The sequence below is a fragment of the Musa acuminata genome, chromosome BXJ3-6, assembly GCF_036884655.1.
Source record: "Musa acuminata AAA Group cultivar baxijiao chromosome BXJ3-6, Cavendish_Baxijiao_AAA, whole genome shotgun sequence".
Classification (NCBI taxonomy): Eukaryota; Viridiplantae; Streptophyta; class Magnoliopsida; order Zingiberales; family Musaceae; genus Musa; species Musa acuminata.
The window spans coordinates 1,463,383-1,479,674 of NC_088354.1; the positions used below are offsets into that span (position 1 = coordinate 1,463,383).

Genomic DNA, 16,292 nt, shown 5'->3' on the forward strand with positions numbered 1-16,292 from the left:
TTTTCTTGTAAATAAATATTTATTGTAATGTTTGTTTTTGGTACAATTAGTGTGCTATTGTTTTTATAGTTGAAATAATTACTTTAGTCCTGCATGTTATAATCTTGTTCGTTGGTAGTGATAACTTTAGATAGTTCTCTTCTGGTGTTAAGCAGATCGATATGGCTACAATTTGTCGATTCATATCGGCATCAAATGCAAGATGTTCACACGAGGTTGATGAAACAAAATTACGAGTCTATTCCCCGGTGGTGGTTCTACTCTCTACTCTTCTCCATGATGGGTTTTGCCATCTTGGTATGTGAAGTATTTAGCGATCAACTTCAACTTCGCTACTGGGGAGTTCTATTAGCTTGTGCCTTGGTGTTCATATTTTTGCTTCCAGTGGGTGTCATGATGGCTACTACTAGTTCGGTAAGATGAATATTGAGTCATCGTATACTCGTATATGGTTGTAGCCCAACGTTGTCAACATTTTTCTTCTAATCCAGCTTAATATAATAATTATAATTACTATATTGCAGGAATTTCAAATAAAACTTTTATTAGAGATCATAATTGGGTACTTGCAGTCGGGTAAACCTATTGCAAATATTGCATTCGCAACATACGGCTCTACTGCAATTAATACGGCAAAATATTTTACTATGGATATGAAGAGAGCATATTACATGAAGATTCCTCCAAAAGTAATGTTCTTGATACAGGTATTTTCTGGACCACTTTGTTACATTAAGATACATCACAATTTATGTACCATATATTGACATATTTTTGCAAATCCAGATTTTGAATTTGCTAATATTATTATATTATATTTATCATCCTATATGTTTTTCTTTGTATATAGATTCTAGGTAATATACTAGCATGTGTAACCAGCTTCAGCGTTGGATGGTGGGTCTTACACTCGGTGAAAAATATATGTTATCCAGAATTATTGCCCAAGGGAAGTCCTTGGACATGCCCTTGGGAAAGAAGGTCATTCGCTATAGGAGTCACATGGGGTGTTATAGGTCCAATTAGAATGTTCTATCCTCATGGCACGTACTCCATCATCTTTATCTTCATTATTATTGGATTCCTTGCACCAGTGGGAGTGTGGATGTTGTCGCGTGTATACCCAGAAAAAACATGGATAAAACTAATTAATTGACCGGTTATATTCAGTGTTGGTACCATCGTGCCTCCTGGCACTCCGGTTAACGTTTGGTCATGGTTCATAACTGGTTTGATATTTAACTACTTTGTCTTCCGAAGATTCAAAGGATGGTGGGCACGTTATAATTATGTGTTATCAGCTGGATTGGATTCTGGAGCAACTTTTTTGACGATTATTGTTACTCTTTTTCTTCAATTTCGGGGTATATATGGACCAGATTGGTGGGGGTTAGAGATGGATGACCATTGCCCCTTGGCTCATTGTCCTACCGCACCGGGAGTTATTGTAAAAGTTTGTCCCGTGATCAATTAAGACTATCATTGAATTTGATCACTCAATTTGTAGAAGGGATATTATTGTTCATGGTTCAGTTGTTTAAAAAATAATTTTCTTTGTTTCAATTGTTAAAATAGATACTCTACCTGGTCAATCTCAATTTTGTTTACAGAAAAGATTAAAAATGTCATGTTGATTTTATTAAGAAGATAAGCTGAAATGTATCCCATCACTTGTATATGGAGCAACAAAACCAAAATTTTTAATCTCGATAAACAATTCTACAATGTCCTTCGTATTAACATTTGACAAAGAAGCATGCAACAAATACTCAAAATTGGAATTCACTTATCGTAACGGTGTGGTGACACATTTTCTTTTCCACATCTCGATTGGTTTTGTGTTTTTGGGTATAGAGTAAAAAAATAAAAGGAGCTTTAAAAAAAATGAGGTTAGGTCTAAAGCTAACGCTACACTCAAATTTTTCATAAAAAAGGTTTATGAGAAAGTGATTATTTTACTGTGTTAATTTTTTTTTAGAAATTATTATTCCTCTAATCCTGCCTATTTTTTATTAACCTATGAAATCTCAACGACACATTCATTTGTGTCTTCGTGTCCCAAAGATAGACATGCTATGTCTTGTTCAACCAAGAATATCTATCATTTAATAAAACAATATAATAACATCAAAATAAAATATTTATATGAAAATTATCTATACAAGAAACTATTTATTCATCATTATAAGTGTTTGGATAAAGAGTCGTTGACATCTTAGTCAGCTCGACGTGATCCGGGCTCGTATGAGTAACATTATTCGAGATGCCTCAAAGGTAGAAACATCGAGCTCATGAGGTGTTTCTAACATGAAAATCGAGGTCACGAGAGGCTTTTCAACTCGACCCTTTTGATACTCAAGTTAATAACTCGAGATGAATGTAGGCGTGAATAATCAAAAGAAGTAAAAGACCCCCTTATCATGTGGGTGAGGCTCATTCCTTCATTTAAGCCTCTAGGGCTTTATTAAAAGTCTTCTCTAATTTGTCCCGATTTCTTATAGAGTGAATTAGTTCTCGAGTCCCTTGTAGTCTTGGCGTCGGTTCTACAACAGATCGATCTACCACCATTCTGCTCTTTCTCCTCAAGTTGTGATGTCTCCTATTTCTTGTACAGGCTTCTTTTGATCTATTGGTCGTTAGACGATTGAGGTCCACGCTCCGCTTTTCAACCGCTCAAGAGGGGAGGAGGTCCTAACCTCTCCTTTGTTAAGGGAGGTAGTTCTCATCAACACAAAGGTTCGTCGAGACTTAAAATAAAAAAAACTCACATGACTATGATTTAGTGATGAGTGCACCACTCCTATATTACTTACAAGCTAAGTATTTCATCCCGATCGAGTTCGGTTTTCAAGTCCCTCGACCTTGTCAGCGTCCATTTGACTTCACGCTCGTGTCATTTTGCTTATCCTATAACACTCTAGAGATGGGACTTTGTCTTCCCATCTATTCGGTGATAGTGTTTTGCCTATAATAGCTCTCTAGATAGTGTTCAAATCGTGACACTATCTGATAGTGTTTAACGAATAATATTGGTGTACTGAAATTACTGTGACCCGTAAACATTTTGCTGCACCACACCGCCACCATCTATGGGGAGGTGGCCTACCTCCTCGACCTCCGCGTCTCCCCCTCTCGTCGGTGACTCTCACCACCCGTTAATCTCCCCCACCACACTAATCATTATATTTAATACTAATCTAATCAAGTGGCTTCCTTAGGCGAAGGGGGATCGCTCTGAAGCTGGTGCAGAGGCTGGAGGAGTGGTCTAAGGAGAAGGGGGCGGGGTACGCGTACATGGCGATCCTAGTGCACCCCATGGTAGCCCGCCGCCTTCCGCTCCCCCCACGCGTCGCCGTCCGCCGCCTAACCCACACGAAAACAACCGTCGTCACGACAGAGGCACCTACCAGGGAACATCATCTTCTAATTGGTGGAAAGATGTGGGACTCGGAGGTACCACCACTGGGAGTCGATCGAAATGGGCTAGTTCGACCATGGTGGTAGACCGAAAGCTACATGGTTCGCATCTGCCTACATCTCGCCGTCATCACCATCACCCAGGCGATGTGCACCCACCATCACCATTATTAATTGGGTGGTGCGTGACACATCCGCCCCATAAGGATGATGATGCGCCGTTACCCATACTTACCGTCCACACAGCTCCCTTGTAGGGCGAAGCTCGCATCTAAATTACATAATATATGGCGCTATTCGTGCCACGCTGCCCTGCTCTGCTTACACAGGAAGTAAGCAGAGGGACCACGCAGCCATAGTTGCCATTTCCATTTGGAAATTCAACCCCTCTTCCTGTGCTTCTCTTACAGCTATGTATATGCACACTGCTCTCTTTCTCTCTCTCAATCTGGTCTTTTTCTGTTCTCTCTCTGTGACTTATGAGCTGCTGCTATATATAAAAAGAGGGAGGGAGAGAGTAACCGCACCTCCGCACCTCGTCCCAACTACTGACCGAACCCCATACCTTACCCTTCCCATCTCTTATCTCTCAACCCACCATTGATGCCCTTCAATTCATGCCAACTACTCTTTTCTGAAGAAAGAGAGAAGTTCCATTGCCATCACTTACTTCTCCTACTTGGGAAAGACATACATATCTGAAGACACAAGCTGCAGCGGCGTGTTTCTGTTTGTTCTTCTTTTGCTTGCTGCATACTAAGTGATCGAGCATAGTGAGAGGACAAAGGGAGAAACACTGCAGCGGGGTCCTCCACGCCCTGTTGTATACGTGACGGAGTTCACGGGTGGAAGGGATCACGGACCCCACGCGCGATGGGTGAGACCGCGGAGACTTGTATGACCATGAGGTTCCTCTTCAGAGACGACGACGTCTCGGATCACTTATGACCGTTGGCGAATGATACGGGACCCATACGACCAACATGTGGATCCCATCGACGCTGGCTTAAGGCGTTAACCGGGTGAACATTTGCGGTCGGTCGGCAGAACAAGTGTTTCACGTCTGCGGAGACACTAGGCAGCGAATGCCGTGTCGACCACAAGGTTCACGTTCAGAGACGTATCACGTCTGTCGGAGAACAAGCCTTTGCTCACGTCGCTATCGCTGTCGCAGTCACCATCACTTCACGGATGGGCTTTGAGAGGAAGTGCGTCCACCGAGTGTCTATAAAATGGTTCTCTGCAAGACCGACTATGGCCAAATGAAATAGTACTCGGTGAGATATGACTAAGGGTACGATTCTAGTTATCTTAATTTTATTTATTATAATTATCTTATTTAGGATAGTTAATAGGGATTTTAAAGAAGTCTGTGTATTGTTGCAACATTACAGAAGATTTCTTAGGATCCCATTAACTATCATCATTAAGATAATTAAGTATTAGATTAATATTTTTATTTATGTATATTTTCCCGTGCATGTGTAATTAAGTGTTATGAATGCGCTTTAATTTTATAATGTATATTGATTGTGTTTGTATGTGGATACTGTGAATGGAATGAAATCTGTGTTATAAGTAAAACTTTCCTTTTTCGGCTACTTCATTATGCCACAATATTTTTTTTCTTTTTTGCTTCATTTTTTTTTTCAGATTTGATACGGAACAGTTCTCCATCGGAAGCCTAGCGGGGAGGGATTCGGGTTGCACCAGCAGGCACAAGACCAGCCATCGGAAACCTAGCAGCGGCGTCGAGGAAGCCTCGGCCTCGAGGCTCTTCCACGGCAAGCGCAAGCGCCACCGCGGCGGCCTCCGGCGGCGGCAGGGTGCACCGGTGCTCGGTGTGCCTGAAGACGTTTCCATTGGGGCAAGCGCTGGGGGGCACAAGAGGTGCCACAACGACGGGAACGTCGGCAGCGGCACTACCCCGGCGGCGATGACGTCGTCGGAGGGGGCGAGCTCAACTACCCCGGCGGCGAACATCATCTCAGAATTTTCGGAGCCCAACTAACCTTCTTTTATTGGCTTTGGATAAATCAGATCATAGATCTCTCATGTTTGAGGGATATATATCGAATATTTTGCTAACTTGAGCTATCTCATCAAAATTATTTTTGGTTTACTTTGACACGAGAAAGATATCTTACATATGCTTTCAAATATGTCAAATGTAAGTTCTCATCATTAATGATAAAACACACATCAAATGTTGATTTTTGGATAATAATTATGATCACTAACAACCCTCACGTATTCAGTGATACCATGATGATGCATGGGAACAGAGACCATCCATCATTCATCATACTTGTAGTTGATGTTGTAAAGTGTCTAATATTAGTCAAAATAAACATATTTATAAACCTTGACTGTGTATATATATATAGTAACAGTTTGCTTTTTTATCATCCATCCTTTGGTCTGCATGGCAAACTGAACAAACTAATGAAGCACAAACTTATCGACCAATGAGATCAGATCATTATTTCTTATAGAATGTTAATTGCATTATGCTCTTGATGCCATTATTTCAACTTCCAATCTGTCTAGTCAAAACAAAGGTTACTGCTTATATGATAGACTATCTTACATCATTCAGAAACCTCATGTGTTGCCTCTCTCAAATTCTCCCCTCCCCGCAAAAAAAACACATAATATATGTTGAAAATTTCGATTTATCGATGTGTACATCGATCTGGATCGATTGTGTTGGTGTCATCACTGACAATAAGACAATTTTCCTTGTGTGCTTGCAGGCTTGGTGGTAGAAAAATTAGGACAAGTGGTACTTGCTTTATATATTCTTCAAGATTTATTTAAGATTATAAATAGATTTTTAAAATTTATATATTAAATTTTATATTTCTTTTTTTTTTTTCTATGAATCCCTAATTAAAAAAATATTTTCATATTCTTATAATGTAACTCAAAATCATAATAAATTATTAATATTATGATGATTCTTAATATGTTTATTTAAAAAACTAGAAAATATCTCGTTATGATCGATGCAACCTTTGTTGGTAAAATCTTTGATCGTAAATCTAACCATTATATCGTTTAATATTATTCTTTAAATTATATTTATATAATAGACTCTTTTATATTTATTAAGCAATTCGATGAGTTCTCAAACATCATTCTAGTCATTAATTTCAATTCTTCTTTTATTGCATCATACCATTTTTCAAAATCCTTACTTTTCAAAACTTGTGAAAACAATGAGAAATTATTTTAATTTCTATATCATAATCTAATTCTTGTAGATATTATATATAATAATCATAAAGAACATATCTCATTTTGTTCTGACTTTTTTTTTAAACTACCGATTGTGATTGTTCTACATGATCATTAGCGATGGCATTAAAATCAAATAAGAGTTTCTCAGTATTATGTTATTATTCACCTAATTAATTCTTTTAATGATTTGAAGAATAACAATCTCTTGAAAATAATAAAGGAATATCAACTTGTATTTTCTCAATATCAAGATTAAATTTTAAGATTTTCACTCATACTTATTTGTTATTTTCTAAAAATTCTGCATTATTAGATTTAATTATCCTCATACTATGATTAGAATAATTATATATATATATATATATATATATATATATATATATATGAATTTTTTTAGATAAATAATAAAATATTTAGAAATAGATATTAAATCTAAATTTCTTTAATGTGAATTGAAGACCCATATATTTTTAGGACAATATGCAATGTTTCAAGTTGAGTATCCTATCAGTTCATAATTGAAAAAAAATGATGAAATTGATTTACTAGGAATCATATTCAAAATGCGCTTGAATGGCATATCGTGGATAAGCAATCCTTCCCCTTGGAGATACCATCATATCCAAGACTGTGGGCTGGTGCATGCTCCTACTCTGAGCGATATACGAAGGCTGATGCTCTTGAAATCGCACAGTAAGCAATGAATGGCTACATAAGCATCCTTTTCAAGGTTGTGGTATGTTTGTTCTTGGAGATTGTCACACTGGCCTAGCTCTGATCATTAACCAGCCATCTGTACCTAGCTCTCAACAAGAGATGGTGAATATGCTAGGGTTATACCTAGATCATTACAGGCATATGACTTTTTAGGACAAAAAGTTTGCATACAGATATATTTGAGTGTAACAGACATCTGAACTAAGAAGAAAGTAATTATTTTTTCTTATGTGATGTCTAGTTTCCTTTCATCAGTTGAAATATTATTTCTTGCAATGTATGACCCATATAATCTCCATCACACTACTGTTGTCAGTGTCTCTGCATCATCCCCTCATGCACATTTATCAGTGGCACATATGATCAGACTTCTTAAAATATACTTAAGTTTTAATTACATGCTAAGCAGGCCTACTTCTTCTCTGTGGTCATGCACATATATTAGTGGCACATATGACCCTCTGCTCTGATGAACATTGAACAAACCCCTAAGAATATACATTCTGGTGATAAGAATTGGGGACAAAAGCTCCTGTATGATGCCTCACATGCATGAATTATCATCTGCACTTGTGTATGTTTTTAAATGGTTCATATGTGTATACCTGTAATTTATATATCAGTATGAGTTTTATGGTGCTTCTTAGTTTCTTCATGACTGAATCTTTTTGTACTTCTAAACAAGAATATTTTCAGGTATGCAGAAAGAAGGGGAGTAAACGTGTTGGCTGAGATTGATGTGCCCGGCCATGCTCTCTCATGGTAGATAAAGTCCAAAGGCCTTTTAGCTCTTATTTTGTTGTATGGATTTAAAAATTCTTGAATTTTTAACTAAAAGAAATCATGTTGTTATTATATTAACTCATACTGCTCTTGGTGATCATAGCCTGCATCTTCAAAGATGTCTTATTTTCTGCAATGCAATAATATTCTTTTTCAATTTATTTGATTTTTCTCTGTGAATTGGGTTGGGAGTGATTACACAACCCAGATAAAACTCTATAAATTATCTTTTGTAGGGGTGTGGGCTATCCTGATTTGTGGCCCTCAGCTGAATGCCAAGAACCACTTGATGTCAGTAAAGAGTTCACATTCAAAGTAATTGATGGAATTCTTTCTGGTAAATTTTCTTCTTCTTGCTGTTTGCATCTAATACAATACGGTTTCAGTGATTTAGATGTTAACAAGACTAGCCACACATAATAATCAGGTTCCCAGAGGCACCTGACAAATAAAGCCAGAACTTTCTACAAGATTAACAGCAGAGTTTGATCATATCTGCAATTGATAATATTGGATGAATACAATACAGTGAATTGATACCTTTGATGTGACTTCTTTTCTAAGAATTTATTCTCAAAGTTCATGATATTTTTAGTTTAGAAAAGCAAGTTAGATTATCTTTCATGATGGTTGTTAGATGAATGACTAATTCCTGATTAATGTTTCAGATTTCACTAAGGTTTTCAAGTTCAGGTTTGTCCATTTGGGGGGGGTGATGAAGTTAACACAAGAAAGCTCATACATTTCCTGTTAATTGTAATAGCACCTCATTTGTTTATGCCTCAACATGTTCTTTTTAGTCATCATGGTCTGTGGTGGGCAAACTTGAAACTTGTAGAGACAACGGAAACTATCAAATACTACTTCACTGATTTAACTTTCTTTTTGGGTCATTTCTTGACATTTGATCTTTACAAAGTCACTTTTCATGTTTTCCTTTTGGACTTTTGTTTTTCTACCATTCATGTTTCATTTGATGTCTCATACAAATAGCAAAAGATGGCTTTAAGAAACAATTGTTTTAGAAGTTTAGATACTTCGAATCAAGGTTTTATTTTAATTTTGGTTACTGGACCCAGACATATCGAGTTTCAAAAAAAGATCTGAAAAATAAAAAATAAAAAAAAGGTTATTTTTTTTTATTTTTGGTTACTGGCCAATCATTGACATCATCTTGAATTTAACCGTCCGACCCTTCAACAAATGAATCCACGAAAACAACCGTCGGAGGCACCTACCAGGGAACATCATCTTCTTATTGGTGGAAAGAAGTGGGACTCGAAGGTACCACCAATGTGAGTCGATCGAAATGGGTCAATTCTACCATGGTGGTACACCCAAAACTACATGGTTCGCATCTGCCTACATCTCGCCGTCATCACCGTCACCCTGGCGATGTGCACCCACCATCACTGTCATTAATTGGGTGGTGCGTGACACATACGCCCCATAAGGATGATGATGCGCCATTACCCGCTACTTACTTTGTGGCGAAGCTCGCGTCGAGATTACATGATATGTGGCGCTATTCGTGCCACGCTGCCCTGCTCCTGCTCTTCATCCCTGATTAACGTATGCCTATGAACGTATAAATGTACATACACGTCACATCCTTCGAGCATGCTATTATGGACATGGGAACGGAATAGCTATGCCATTTCCATTATGTACACTGGAAGTAAGCAGAGGGACCGCGCAGCAATAGTTGCCATTTCCATTTGGAAATTCAACCCCTCTTCCTGTGCTTCTCTTACAGCTATGCATATAAAAAGAGGGAGGGAGAGAGTAACCGCACCTCCACACCTCGTCCCAACTACTGACTGAACCCCATACCTTACCCTTCCCATCTCTTTTCTCTCAACCCACCATTGATGCCCTTCAATTCATGCCAACCACTCTCTTCTGAAGAAAGAGAGAAGTTCCACTGCCATCACTTCCCCTCCTTGGGAAAGACACATACATATGTGAAGACACAAGCTGCAGCGGCGTGTTTCTGTTTGTTCTTCTTTTGCAGCACCATTGATGCCCTTCAATTCATGCCAACTACTCTTTTCTGAAGAAAGAGAGAAGTTCCACTGCCATCACTTATTTCCCCTACTTGGGAAAGACACAAGCTGCAGCGGCATGTTTCTGTTTCTTCTTCTTTTGCTTGCTGCATACTAAGTGATCGAGCCTAGTGGGAGGACAGAGGGAGAAATTGGCCGCCATACTAAGTGATCGAGCCTAGTGGGAGGACAGAGGGAGAAATTGGATGGTGGAGTTTATGGCGGTCGTGGTGATCAGGGGGTACGACGCGTAGCGGGACCCGGGGGGAGCAGATGTGGGAGGTGGGGTACAGCAGCGCTGCCATGTCCGCCACTCCCCTTCCTTCCTCATGCTCGTCCGTGTTCCTTCTCTTTTTTTCTTTTTCTTTTTGTGTTCCATTCTTTCCGATCATCTCCTGTTTCTGAGTTAACGCACTTTGGACATCCTTTTGTGATCTTATTCTCCTCAGTAAGTATGCGTATGTGTATGAAGAAGCACAATCATAATGTTAATAAAGGTGGCGGAGATGATTAGCAAGCCGGAGAAGGAGGACACCGTGACATCGGCGCCGCCTCTCGGCACCTTTCTTGCCGTCCCTCCTTCGCCAGTAATCCCTGCCACCACCCGTGAATGATCGCGCGTGGGCCCTGTCCCGCAGGTCCCGTGATGATTCCCTCCCACCCGTGAACGACGACGCTACAAGGCGTGGAGACCCCGCAGGTCCCGTGATGATCCCTCCCACCCGTGAACGACGCAACAAGGCGTGGGGACCCCGCAGTTCCCGTGATGATCCCTCCCACCCGTGAACGACGTCACAAGGCGACCCCGCAGGTCCCGTGATGATCCCTCCCACCCGTGAACGACGCGGCTGCCGAGCGGTGGCGACGTACGAGCCTCTCTCGCATCACACTAATTACTGTCTTTAATACTAATCTAATCGAATGGCATCCGGGGATTACACGTCCTCGCCAACCCGCCCTCCCTCGGCACCTTCCTTGCCGTCCCCTCGGGCTGCTCCTTCGCTGTCCGGTGTGAGGGGGCGGGCGCGTTCGTTGCCGTCCCGCCCGCCTCGTGGGTGGTGGCCAGCGTGTGGAACTCCAAGGAGGTGTTCCCGCTGGAGGTTCGGGGGGCAGGGCGTTGGCGGCGAGGGCTGGCGCGGGCGAGCCGCGCGGTGGACCGGGCGCTACCGTGGCTGCGCATACCCCGCTGGAGCGGCTCGCACGCCGCCATCACTCGGCAGCCGGGGCCCCCCCACGCCGTGTTGTCCGCGTGACGAAGTTCACGGGTGGGATGTATCAGGGGTGGGAGTTCAGGGGTGTGAAGGATCACGGGAAGGCGCACTACTTGCGCGTGCGCCTGCTCCTGTGAGACGATGTGGATGTCTCGTAAGGGCTGTTTCTGCTTGGACGAGATCTGCATGTTAATGATGGTGACGATAACGTGGGCAGACGATGAGGTTTCCAATCACTCATAATCATTGACGACTGAAACGGGTTCATAGGATAACATGCGGATCCCATCATCGCTGGCTTAAGCTATTTCAGTGTGTGAACAGTTCCCTTTCGCATTCACCTCACGGGTGGTTTTTTTTAGAACGAATGGATTCGAGGCGTCTATAAATACAATGGTTCTGATACACATTCGAGTCATTCGAGTACGAGTGACTGACTGTGTGTACGAGTGATGGCTAAGTGTTTAATATTTTTTATCTTTATGCTAATTACTATATTTGTTTTGATAATGTCAGTTTATGGGATAAGTAAAGAAGAGTGCTGCAGGCTTCGTCTGCCGTGCTGCTCCTCGTGCTGCTCCTCTTCAGCTATTAAGATTAATAGCACTGTGTAGTTTGTTATTGTAATCCTCCTCGTACTTTATCTAGTGAATGTGTTTTAATTTTGTAATATATATGGTTGTGTTTGTACGTGGATATTATGAATGAAATGAAATGAGGAGGTTAAATCTGTGTTACGGTAAAAATTTTCTTTTGTTTTTTGTTTTTTTTTTTTTTCTTTCTTTGTTTTTTCAGGTTTGATAGGAGATCCAAGCGCTTCGATCACCTGCCGGCAAAGGAGGAGTACTTGGCTCTGCCTCCTCGTGCTCGCTCGCGGATGAGGGCCCGGTGCTCATGCCAATGTTGACCTCCGACTCGGCACCGCCGGCGAAGCTCGAGTACAGGCCTTCCGTCTGCGGGAAGGCATTCGGGTCGTACCAGGCCCTGGGCGGGCACAATGCCAGCCATCGGAAGCCTAGCAGCGGCGTCGAGGAAGCCTCGGCCTCGGGGCTCTTCCACGGCAAGCGCAAGCACCACCGCGGCGGCCTCCGGCGGCGGCAGGGTGCACCGGTGCTCCCTCGGTGTGCCTGAAGACGTTTCCGTTGGGGCAAGCGCTGGGGGGCACAAGAGGTACCACAACGACGGGAGCGTCGGCAGCGGCAGTCCCTCGGCGGCGATGACGTCGTCGGAGGCGGCGAGCTCGAGGCACAGGGCGTTCTATCTGAACCCGCCAACGTCGCCGAACCCGGAGTTCGACGACGTAAACGGGGTGCAGAGCCTGTCAGCCTTCAAGAAACCGAGACCTGTCATCCCGGCATGAGCGAGTCAACTCCAGTGCGTGGAATATTGGTCATTCGTTGTGTACAGAGAATGACCCATTCTTTGTAGCTGAAGTCGATTCTTTCCCTAACGTCAAATTGATTTCTTTAGAAATCGTTTTCGATGGAGGAATTTACCTGCTTTAGTAAATTCATGTTGAATTGTATTTCTCAATTGTGTTGCCAATCTTTTTGTACGTATCATAAAAAATAATTTTCACGATTCTTTTGCGGAGGTTCTTTAGACCTATTATTATAACTCACTGTTTATTCCGTGCCACAGACTGGGATCATTCTGATGCCTGATATCAAACTCTCTTATTGTTCACATTTTTTCATTCTGGGATTTACCGAACAACTTCAACTTCGTTATCGGGAAGTTATATTAGCTGGTGCCTTGGTGTTTATATTTTTGCTTCCAGAAGGAGTCATGGCAGCTACGATCGGTCAGGTAAGATGAATATTGAGACAACCTTGTAAATATTTTTCTTCTCATCCAGCTTAATATAATAATTATTATATTGTAGGGATTTTCAACTAAGCTTTTGTTAGAGATCATTATTGGGTACTTGCAGTCGGGTAAACCTATTGCAAATATAACATTCACAACATACGGCTCTACTGCACTTGTTACGGCAAAATTTTTCATTGTACAACTGAAGCTAGCACATTACATGAAGATTCCTCCAAAAGTAATGTTCTTGATACAGGTATTTTCTGGTTAGCTTCGGTGTCCAACTGTGGACCTTATAGTCGGTGAAAAATATATGTTATCCAGAATTATTGCCCAAAGGAAGTACTTGGACATGCCCTTGGGAAAGAAGGTCATTCGCATTAGGAGTCACATGGGGTGTTATAGGTCCAACTAGAATGTTCTATCCTCATGGCACGTACTCCATCATCTTTATCTTCATTATTATTGGATTCCTTGCACCGGTGGGAGTGTGGATATTATCACGTTTATACCCAAAAAAAACATGGATAAGACTTATTAACTGGCCAGTTATATTCAGTGTTGGTTCCATCATGCCTCCTGCCACTTCGGTTATTATTTGGTCATGGTTTATAGTTGGCTTAATATTTAACTACTTTGTCTTCCGAAAGTTCAAAAGGTGGTGGGCGCATTATAATTATCTGTTATCAGTTGGATTGAATTTCGGAGCAGCTTTTTTTAACTATTTTTGTTATTATATTTCTTCAATTTCGGGATATATATGGACCAGATTGGTGGGAATTAGAGATGGATGATCATTGCCCCTCGGCTCATTGTCCTACAGCATCAGGAGTTGTCGTAGAAGGTTGTCCCATGATCAATTGAGTGATCAATCGTAGGTGACTACCATTAATTTGTCGAAAGGGTGTTATTGTTTATGATTCAGTTATTAAAACAACATAATTTGTTGTTAAAATAGATACTTTGACCTGTACAATCTCTTGGGTACGGAGTAAAAAATAAAAGGAGCTCTAACAAACGAGGTAAGGTCTAAAACTAACACCACACAAATTTTTCGTATAAAAGGTTTATGAGAAAGTGATTATTTTGCTATGCTAAAGAAACTTTATAAATTATTATATTTTATTCCACAAAAAAAACACCTTCATCTATGTGTCGTCAAGTCCCGAAGACGATGTTCATGTTGTTCAACAGAGAATATCATTGTCATTTAATAAAATAATATAATAATATCAAAATAAGATATTTAGATTAAAATAACCCATAGATTATGCGCTTATTAATCTTGAATTACTATTTTTTTTTAATATTGAATTAACGTTTAGATTAACAATACAATATAATGTTTCACCCATCCCATATATATGAGGGTTAAATTGAAAATGCATATTTACAAATCTCATCAAGTTTAGCAATTCAGCTTTTCACCGGAAATCAAAAGGGGTAAAATTAGATATACATATTCTTGTTCGCATTTCTAAGTCTTCGCTACAAGAGAGAAAAATTTGAGCTAATATTTTTTTTATTTTAGTGGTGTTGAGAACACTAATGTAGTACGGAGTGTTATCCTCAAGATTCTTGTATTAATTTTTTTTTATCATATTAAAAAATATTAAATTTATTTTATATCATTATATTATTTTTAAATATGACAAAATGGTTGTAACATCGAGAGTTTTTACATATACATCCTTTTGACAATCGAATATCCCTTCCATTCGGATTTCTCAAGGAGACAATCGAATAGTGTTTCACATCCCTAATCGAATGTACTTGAGGAATCCTCTACGATGAGCCTTGAAAACTGGTACTCCTTCGTTGCTCTTGGCTTAATTACCTTTGTGCTATTGTAGTACATCGAATCTAAAAAGATGATTACATTAATGATATCGAGGGTCGATTGAGATGTCGATCACGTGTCGACCACACGTAGGATGTGGTATCTTATATCGATCTCCCAAGAGGTGGCTCTTCATTATTTATGCAATCTACACTTGAAACAATATATATATATATATATATATATATATTAGTATATTCAGGTTATTATAAGCCAAACACCATTAGTAATCTGAGGGGGTCTAGGAACAATTTACAGAAATATTTAGACATAGTGGAGCATCAGCAGCAGTAGCAGAATCTCCACCACTATACTATTATTATATGATGTTTTAGCCTTAAAATATATTATACGACCTTTCCACTGTCATCCTCGATGATAAACCCAATTCTGATTCACTGAATGAGCCATCAGTTTCAAGCATAAAATTGAAGTTAGGAGAACTCCCTGGACTGATAATAACACATGCCCAACTAAGCATTTTCACATACATGTTGTTTGAGTTTCAAACTTTCATTGCACGATAAGAAGGAAGGATGAGGCTTGTGATTGCAAAACTTGGCATCGTTTCTACTAAGCCACAGCATCGAAAGAGAGTTGGAATATGATTTAGGTTGTTGTTGGAAGAAATCAACATTTGACCTCCACAAAAAGCTACACTGGACCAGAAAATACCATTTGCGATTGAAAGCCAAAGAGGATCTGAAACTTGTCCGTCATGTTAATTTGGTGTGCATTTATTTCATTAAACTTGTCTCGTGATGTTGTTGCATAAGGTTGTCTCGTGATTGATCTGTTGTTGCATAAGGTTGTCTCGTGATTGATCGAAACGATCGCTAATGCAAGATGTTTTGCTTCTGGAAAGCAGCAAAAGATGGGATGATTAGCCGTCGCTTGTGAATTCTTGTTCTTTGGGGTATGGTTGGGTGTACAGAGAGACCATTTTGTCTCCTTCTTTATGACTTTGACGATCACCCGGGAGATGAGATGATTTGCTCGACTCTGCTGTAATGAAAGAGGTGGTCATGCTTGATCAGCATGGATGGATCTTATCGTGGTATGTATTGCTCCAATAACACAACAAGGCAATCTTCTATAGCTTCCAGAAACAACAACTAAGAAAGGATAGGAAAGAGATGAGAAATCTGACTGCTGAGAGATTTGAACTGTTTTGTTGCTAACAGCATAGAACTAAATAAGAAGAAGATGCAAAGAACTCAGATA

General features: G+C 40.2%; 1 long non-coding RNA gene across 1 annotated transcript; it reads left to right on the top strand.

Annotated features, from left to right (window-relative positions):
* Positions 1–9,304: 9,304 nt before the first annotated feature.
* On the top strand, positions 9,305–13,009 carry LOC135639798 (uncharacterized). The gene is made up of 2 exons (XR_010497029.1): positions 9,305–12,039; positions 12,212–13,009. It is a non-coding gene; the product is annotated as an uncharacterized LOC135639798 (long non-coding RNA).
* Positions 13,010–16,292: the final 3,283 nt, after the last annotated feature.